Consider the following 8,756-nt stretch of genomic DNA (forward strand, 5'->3'; position numbering starts at 1 on the left):
GTTATTTTAATTTGGTTAGATTGGTAAGAGCAACTAGCAACCTGCCAGTGAGATTATTAGCACTAAGAATGTTGTGGTCACCAAATGAAAAGTTCAGACCAATTCAACTTACTTAGTTTTGAATGAAGCAAACAATTGAAAATTTAATGATGAATTATCAAATGTGATTTGGAAATGAATAAAAGGAAAGAAAGTAAGAAACACTGACAGAGTCTCCAAGTTAGCTAGATTCCCAATTTCAAGGGGGCAATTCCAGAAAACAGGTTGCTCTCTATGCTCCTCAAAATATAATATTCTTTAATGTTAAAGTTTTGCCAAACCAAATCAAATTACAATGCAATTTGCAATTTTACTATATAAATAAGGGTGAGTAAGGAAGACATATATATATATATATGAGGGGTAATGTTTCCCAGGTAGCTTGGGATTGGTGCTGATAAATTGTTTGCAGTAATGGTCCTGCATCGAAAGAGTTTAATTTATAAGAATGAGCATATACGGGCTAACCTTGGACGCTAATTGAGAACTAAAGTTATAGATATTCTAACTTTGTAGATGCCCATTCAGGTGGAATTGCCCTAGAAACGTAGTTTCGAGTGAGACCACTTCAAGCAAGAGGGAAGTGTGCTATTAAATTTGAACCTTGAATCAATCTTCACATACTAATAAGTAAAACAGATAATTCGTTACTCTTTTAATATCTTCTTTAAGGTTTAGCTTTGCCATGGATGATGGAAGTGTGCTATTAAATTTGAACCTTAAATCAATTTTCACATACTAATAAGTAAAACAGATAATTCGTTACTCTTTTAATATCTTCTTTAAGGTTTAGCTTTGCCATGGATGATGGAAGCACACCATCAAGATCCTGCCTTCAAGAAATCTACAATAAAAGGATAATTTAAGGTAAAATATTGAATGTGTTCTGATTATTTGGAATCCCATCAGCATGTTTTTAAGCCAAAATCTACTAGAATATGAATCATATTCACGTAGATCGATTCCATACATGAAAAAATGAGCAGTCTATGAGTGAACATGACAATTTTGCACCCAATCTCCTTTGTATTCTAAAAACATGATGAAGTTTTATGAGGCATGCATAATACATTTTTGATCTCCAAGAATAAGATGACAAATGGTTTTATGTGGAAGACTATCTAGAGCACTAATAAATCTTAATAGAACCTTTGCCACAGCATAGTTCACACAATATTCTCTTGCCCATCTACATCAAAGTACCATTTGATGACCTGCCTCATTATTAGCTCCCTTCTAAGCCATCTCTCGTTGCCTAACCTTGTCTCTTCTGATATGTAATCCTCAGTTGGATTCATAAATTTTTGAACTGCTTACATCCTTTGGACTGTCGCAAATGACATATGACATGCTTACAATTCTTTTTCATACAAACACAGTGATATAAAAATAAATAAAAATACTGCAGAAACTACTATCAATAAAGCCTGAGATTTTCAATTGCAAGCAACATTATGGGGATAATCTATCCAATGAATAAAAAGGGCTGAGAAAACAATGAACTGGAAAGTGATATGATCTTGCTGCATTGCACGCAAGGACACAAAGACTCTTCTACAGTCTACACCATTGGGAAGTGCAAATATGGTTAGATACCCCTTTCGCTTTGTTGCCTTATGTTGTTAAGTTGATTAATGGTTATTTAAAATCAGTGGAAAACCACCCCAATCAAATTGACTGTAGCACCCAATATTGTACGGCATAAAAGGCACATTAGGTTAGTAAGGCTAGGGTGGTAAACCATTCTATAGGAGCTAATATATCAGCTAATTCTTAGGATTTTTCTATTAACCAATCCCTTAATGTGGCTCTGGAAAACAGAAAACACAAATATATGAAACACAGATTTTGCTTATAGCAAACACTTCAGTAGTGTTTAGGCATAAAATGCAGTAAGAGGAGGTGGTAAAAATTGCAAAGACCAGAAAAAGGAAGTTTTTCTAAAGATAAAATATTGCATCATATTGAATCACTTGTTGCAATAACTAGTTAAACAATTACAATCACTACAATTTTGAGTCAAAGCAAATTCATTAAAGCTATAATCCATTATAGAGAAAACTAAATTTAAAATCCTATAAGACCTCTCCTAGTACATAGAACTGTATGATCCTGATTATCTTGATATCAAAGAAATACAAAGAAAATAAAACATTATTAAGCAACTAATCATATAAGTCAGCATCCTCAATCCCATCAGCTGAAGATGCAAATAGATTTGAATCATGGGGTGTTCTTCCTGCCTCTGAAAACTTAAAATCTGACCCAAAACCCCTTGATTGCTGCAAATTTTGAGCAAAAGCTCGATACTTGAGGATGTCAGCATCACTCACACTCCTCCTGGCAAACTTCAAGGACTCCTCAAAGTGAGCTGCCTTGATCTCAGCAACTTCATTTTCTGATTCCTCTTCCACAGCGTCAATTTCCCTCTTTTCCCTCTCAATATCCTTCTGAATGTCCTCTCTAATGGCATATTTGCAAGCCCTCTGGCATATTTCTGTGATATCAGCACCACTAAAGCCTCCAGTAAGCTTAGCAAGAGCTGTAAGGTCAACATCTTTTGACACAGGTGATTTCCTTAGACAGGCTTTGAAAATCTGAAGCCGTGAACTCTCATCTGGAAGAGGGATATAGATCAGTTGATCAAGACGACCAGGTCTTAGAAGTGCTGGGTCGATTATATCAGGCCTATTAGTAGCTCCAATGACAAAAATAGTTTTCTTGGATGATAACCCATCCATTTCAGTTAAGAGCTGGTTCAAAACTCTATCAGCAGCACCACCTGCATCTCCAATTCCATTTCCTCTCTGAATAGCAATGGAGTCAAGTTCATCGAAAAACAGGACACAAGGAGCAGACTGACGAGCCTTGTCAAAAACATCCCTAACATTGGCCTCACTCTCTCCAAACCACATTGTGAGTAACTCAGGACCCTTGATGCTAATAAAATTAGCCTGACATTCATTAGCAATAGCCTTGGCCAAAAGGGTTTTCCCACAACCAGGAGGACCATAGAAGAGAACTCCTCTAGATGGTGACATTCCAAACTTCTCAAACTTCTCGGGATGCTCCACTGGATATTGAACGGTCTCTTGAAGCTCCCTCTTGACACTCTCAAGTCCACCAATGTCTTTCCAACTAACATCGGGCACTTCCACAATAGTTTCGCGCAAAGCAGAGGCAGTGCTAGTTCCAAGAGCACCACCAAAGTGATCATTGGTGACAGCCATGGAGTTGAGAACCTCAGCATCGATGGTTTCATCTTCCATGTCAATCACATCCATTTTTTCTCTAATACATTGTAGTGCAGCTTCAGTACAAAGAGCTGCAAGATCCGCACCCACATGTCCATGAGTTTCCTTGGCCAGTCTTTCCAAATTCACATCTTCAGAGAGCTTCATCTTCTTGGTATGGATCTGAAGAACCTCAAGACGCCCAACTTCATCCGGAACACCAATATCAATCTCTTTATCAAACCTCCCAAACCTTCGTAATGCTGGATCAATACTATTAGGCCTATTGGTAGCTCCAATAACAATAACATGTTCCCGAGAATTCACACCATCCATTAATGTCAAAAGCTGTGAAACAATCCTCCTCTCTATCTCTCCACCGGTCTTATCACGCTTGGGAGCAATAGAGTCAATCTCATCAATAAATATAATCGAAGGAGCATTCTTCTCTGCTTCCGCAAAAGCTTTCCTCAAATTACTCTCACTCTCACCAGCCATCTTGCTCATAATCTCGGGTCCATTAATACAGAAAAAGAAAGCCCCGGTTTCATTAGCAATAGCCTTTGCAATAAGTGTCTTGCCAGTGCCAGGAGGTCCATATAGCAGAATTCCCTTTGAAGGCTTCACTCCAATAGTCTTGAAAAGTTGAGGATGCCTTAAAGGCAATTCCACCAACTCACGAATCTGAGCAAGTTGCTTCCTAACTCCGCCAATATCATCATAACCAATCTCATCCAATCTTTCCTCATCTTCTCTCTTCAAAGCCTCTCCTTCACAGTAAACTTCGGTGTCGGGTGCAACAATGCAATACTCTCCAGGCTCAGTCTCCATGACCTTAAACTCTACACTCCTCATTCCACCTCTCACAACAAAAAGATCACCTTTCCTCACAGGCCTATACGTGTCCATAAAGTAAGGCTTCAAATACGCATCAAAAAGACTCCCAGTAAGACCTTCAATGGTATCATCCAGAGGAAGAACATGTACTTTGTTACCATACTTAACATCATTGCATTGATGCAACGAGACCGCATCACCAAGCCTGACTCTGAGGTTAGACCGCACCACCTTGTTCATGAAAACCTTGGACTTGTCACAAGCCTCATCCCCGAGAACAACGCAAACCGTGTCCCGTCTCTTCTTGCCCTTGATCAAGACAGCATCACCATTAAAGAAGTTGAGAGTGTTCATGGTATCAGGGTGTAGTAAGACGACAGAGTTGTCGTCGTGGTTCTTGGATTCGTCCACTACCAATCTATTGGGAGCTTTCTTGTTGGTGTTGGGCTCGGCGTCCCTTTTTCTTTTGAGGGAATGCATGGATGTTGATGCTTGATCGGCCATGCTCAGAAAACAGAGAAAGGACTAACTAGAAGAAACTATGGAGAAAAGAGAAAAAAGAAAAGAACAAGAGTACTATAGACTAGGTGTGTGGGGGAGTGGGGGTATTTATAAGAACAGCTTCTCATGGTTTTTCTTAGCGAACAAGTTTCTCATCCTAATCAAAATCGAAGTCGAATTCACGCTATTCCTAACAAGTTTCGGAATTCGAAATTGTTTCCCAAGTCGGTGGTTCCTGAGTGGATTTATTTTATTTTTTTATTTTTTTGAATTTATAGATTAGCTGATTAGGTCCCATAAATTTGTTCTCTCTTAAAAATACGTGATTTTTTATTTTTTCCACTCAAATTTTTTATGAAATTAATTCAATTTTAAGCATTTGTCAAACTCCAATATTTTGGGTAGTTATGGAGAAGAGAAAATTAAACTATGTTTTCGCTCTTTCAACTAATATGAAAGCTAATTAAACAAAGATGTTAGAGAAAGAAAGCTCTGTTTAGAGAGAGAAAATTTTGCTTAGAGTGAAAAAAGTTATTGTCAAAAAATATCAAAATCGATCACCTAAGTAAAATACAAAATTTATTAATGTTTCCATTTTTCTCTTCTGGAAGATTACTTTTAAACTAAATGGCTTCATAAGTTTAGGACTTTAATTGACAAAATTATAAATTTGAAACTTAATCTATGTACGGGTGGAAATTCATGTTAGGAGTTTGTGTCCATGTCGTGTCGAGGTATAGGTATTTGAATACATGGCTCTACCTTAACTTGACCTATTTAATAATTGTGTCTGACTTCCTCAACCCCAATACAACCCATTAGTTAACATCAATGATTATTTTGACCCCCATAATTTTTTTAATCGAGTCAACCTTAACTCGACAAAATTGATACGTGTCAACATTAGAAACCAAATTCGTAATTTACCCTAAAAGTTTAGTTGTGTTATGTGAGTCAATACAAATATTATAAATTGGCATAATTTCACCAAAGGGTTAATTATAAGAACATTAAAATTATTATCATAGTTTACGAAACTCAATCACTAATTAAGAAAAAAAATCAAAACTCAAATGTTAAAGTATTTACAATATTTAAAAGGATTTTCATTACTTATTTATTTATTTTTTTGAGAAAAATGAATCATTTAAATTTATTTATTTTTTTGAAAATTACTCATTTAAACTTTAAGGTACAATATATGTAGGAGGTTTTGTGAAAATAAGACAATTTCAAAATATATGGACCGTTTTCCCCTGTTTCAAACTAAATGATGAAATAGGGAAAAATAAATAAACCACTTAAAAGAGTTAATAGGTTTAGTTAGCTTGGTAAAGTTTCTTATCATCAAATAAGAGAGATGGGGTTTGAGCTTTGTTTACATCAATAACCAATTGATATTTTTGCCTAATGATAAAAGAAAATCATTATGGAGTGGACATCATAGATCGGAATTCTATTATATCTACAAAAATAAATAAATCACTTAAGTCATTACCAATTTTCAAAATAAAAATTGATTGTTGAATTTGGTCTTACTAAGATCAATTTCAAGATTTGAATTACTGTGATTGAAATCTAAGCCCCGATTTAAAGAATTTAAATTTTCTGTAGATACAACATGTTTCAGCCTTTTCCCATCCCATGCATCATCTCAGATTAAGCCGAAACGTAGCTCTAACACAAATTTTCTGTAGATACAACACCATGTATTCCTAGGTTAAACGAATCAAGGATGGATAATTATTACTAAGACTTTCGACTATTTAAACTCTTATTTCTTTGTCTTCTTCTACTCGCTTTATGCTTCTCAAGTTCTTCAAACTCACCCGTTATCACTTCTTGTTATAGCATTTTAAATATTAAATGGTTTAATTTTAATATTAATAACTTAGCAAATTTAATGTAAAGATATGAGAGTTAATGTGGTAAATGAATAGTTAGTTTATTTTTTAGAATATCACATTGATAAGGAGAGAGATTCATAATTTATTTATATGTTTTTCTATTTTTTATTATTTATTTATTTTTTTGAAAACCTTTTTTTTTATTGTATCTACACCAAAACTTCTTATTCTTCAGATGATTTTAATTAAAAAAAAATACATTTAAGCATGAAATCAATTATTTCTGAAAACAATAAGATATAAGATGAAACTGTCAATAACATTATTGATTCATATGATTAAATAAATCATATAACTAATCCGAATGTAAAAATAAACAAATAATTCAGGACCGAATGTAAAAAATAAACAAATAATTCAGGAAATGAAAACTGGTTTATAGATTTCATGTTTAGAAAAAAAAAAAAAAAAACATTAAATATCAACAATACAATTATAGATTTCTTTTTAAAAAATTAGGGTAAAATATCACTTTCATCCTTAAACTATTACAAAAGTTTGTTTTTAGTTCCTGAACTTTCAAAAGTTCGTTTTTCATCCCTAAACTTTGCAAAACGTTTTATTTTTCGTCATTCCATCTATATTTGTTAATTTATGTCTTAGGTGGAGTGTTGACATGATATCTAACTTGGACTCAATTATTTTATTTAAAAAATAATGGACATGTGGCAAAGAGTTATTGGCACACGAGGATAACAATTTTGAAAGGATAAAATTACCTCTCAATGAGACCAAAATTTCTAGCACTCAAACACTCCAATAAATAATATAAAAAACCTTTACCAAAATTGTTGTTTTTGCCAAAGGCCTTATAGTTGAATTAATACTTTTCCATGCCCAAAATGCTTTGGGGGTCTGGAGGAGAAAATGTTTGAGTTGCATGATTAGTAGCATATTGTAATTATTTCTCAATTTTTTTTTTTTTTTGGTTTTACGGTTTTCAATGTTTAAACACAAAAATTATTGTTCAAACAATTATCCAAATAAGGCCAGGTGCGTGCCCAAATCCCTAAACTAGGAAATCCCACTATCCTTACTCACCGAAAACCTCAAACTGACAACCCCAATGGGAGGAATAGTTCCAATTGAAATCAAACCAGCAACCCCAATCTGTCATTAGTCTCCATCGTGTGCAAAGTTACAAAGTGCTCGCCATGTGCAAATACTATACGGCAAGTCAACTTAGTTTATTAAAGCCACTCAAACACCACACGTGGTTCCTCAGGGCCGTTTGGTCATAGAGTTTAAAAATTGTTGTTTAAAAAGATGTGAAAATTGTTGTTTAAAAAGTGTTGTTAAAATATATGTTTTTAGTGTTTATAAAACAAAAAAATATGTTTGGTATCATAGTTTAAATAACATGTTTAGTGTTCAAAAAAATATAAAAATGTGTTTGGTATGTGTGTTTGATTTAAAAATAAAATAAAAAAACTGACACCTTTAACCAAAATAAACATTTTTTTATTCAAAAAATATTTTTTTAATGCCTAACAGGACTGTATGGGTGGGACTGCCGAGACAATACAGCTTTGATGTCTGACGTGGGCCATACAATGTTCAACATAATTACACAATTGCCACTAAAACACTAGTTTTTGTTGTTTAAAAACAGGTCTGTGATGATTTCAAAAATATCATTTTAAACACTGATTTTTGAACACTATTTTTCAAACAATCCCTGAACAGGAATGACACACCAAACATCCTTTTTTGTTTTTGGACACTAGTGTTTAGTGTTTAAACACTAAACACTACTGTTTAAACTGATAAACCAAACACGCTCTCAATGTCTGATGGAATTTTCAACAATAAGCACTAAAGGGCCACTAAATCGGTTTTCAATAATTTTTAAACACAAACAACGACCCTTGTCCCTTTCAGTAACACAACAACCCCAATTAACCCATACCCATGCACTATTTCATCTTGTTGACGCAGCCGAAGTGAAGCTAACTTTGACCCGTTGGGGTCGCCGGTTTGGACTCACCAGTTGTAGCTGTCGCTGAGGGAGTGAGGGGTTTTGGACGTTGGGGTTTCGCGAATGGGTGCTGAGGGTTATGTAGTGAAGGAAGGGTGGTATTTTTGTCCTTTTAAAAACTGGGCAAATCATTGTGGGCCACGTGTACATTGTTTTTTAAATAAAATACCATGTCATATCGTCAGCACTCCATCAATTCACTTAAAACATAAATTAAAAAATATTGACGAAAGGACGTAAAGTAAAATATTTTGCAAATTT

The 8,756-nt window shown here is 34.5% G+C and overlaps 1 pseudogene; it reads right to left on the reverse strand.

Moving 5' to 3' along the window:
- Positions 1-2,093: 2,093 nt before the first annotated feature.
- LOC115992457 lies at positions 2,094-4,592 on the reverse strand (annotated as a pseudogene).
- Between the last annotated feature and the right edge of the window lie 4,164 nt (positions 4,593-8,756).

This window comes from Quercus lobata, chromosome 5 (genome assembly GCF_001633185.2).
Source record: "Quercus lobata isolate SW786 chromosome 5, ValleyOak3.0 Primary Assembly, whole genome shotgun sequence".
NCBI classification, from domain to species: domain Eukaryota; kingdom Viridiplantae; phylum Streptophyta; class Magnoliopsida; order Fagales; family Fagaceae; genus Quercus; species Quercus lobata.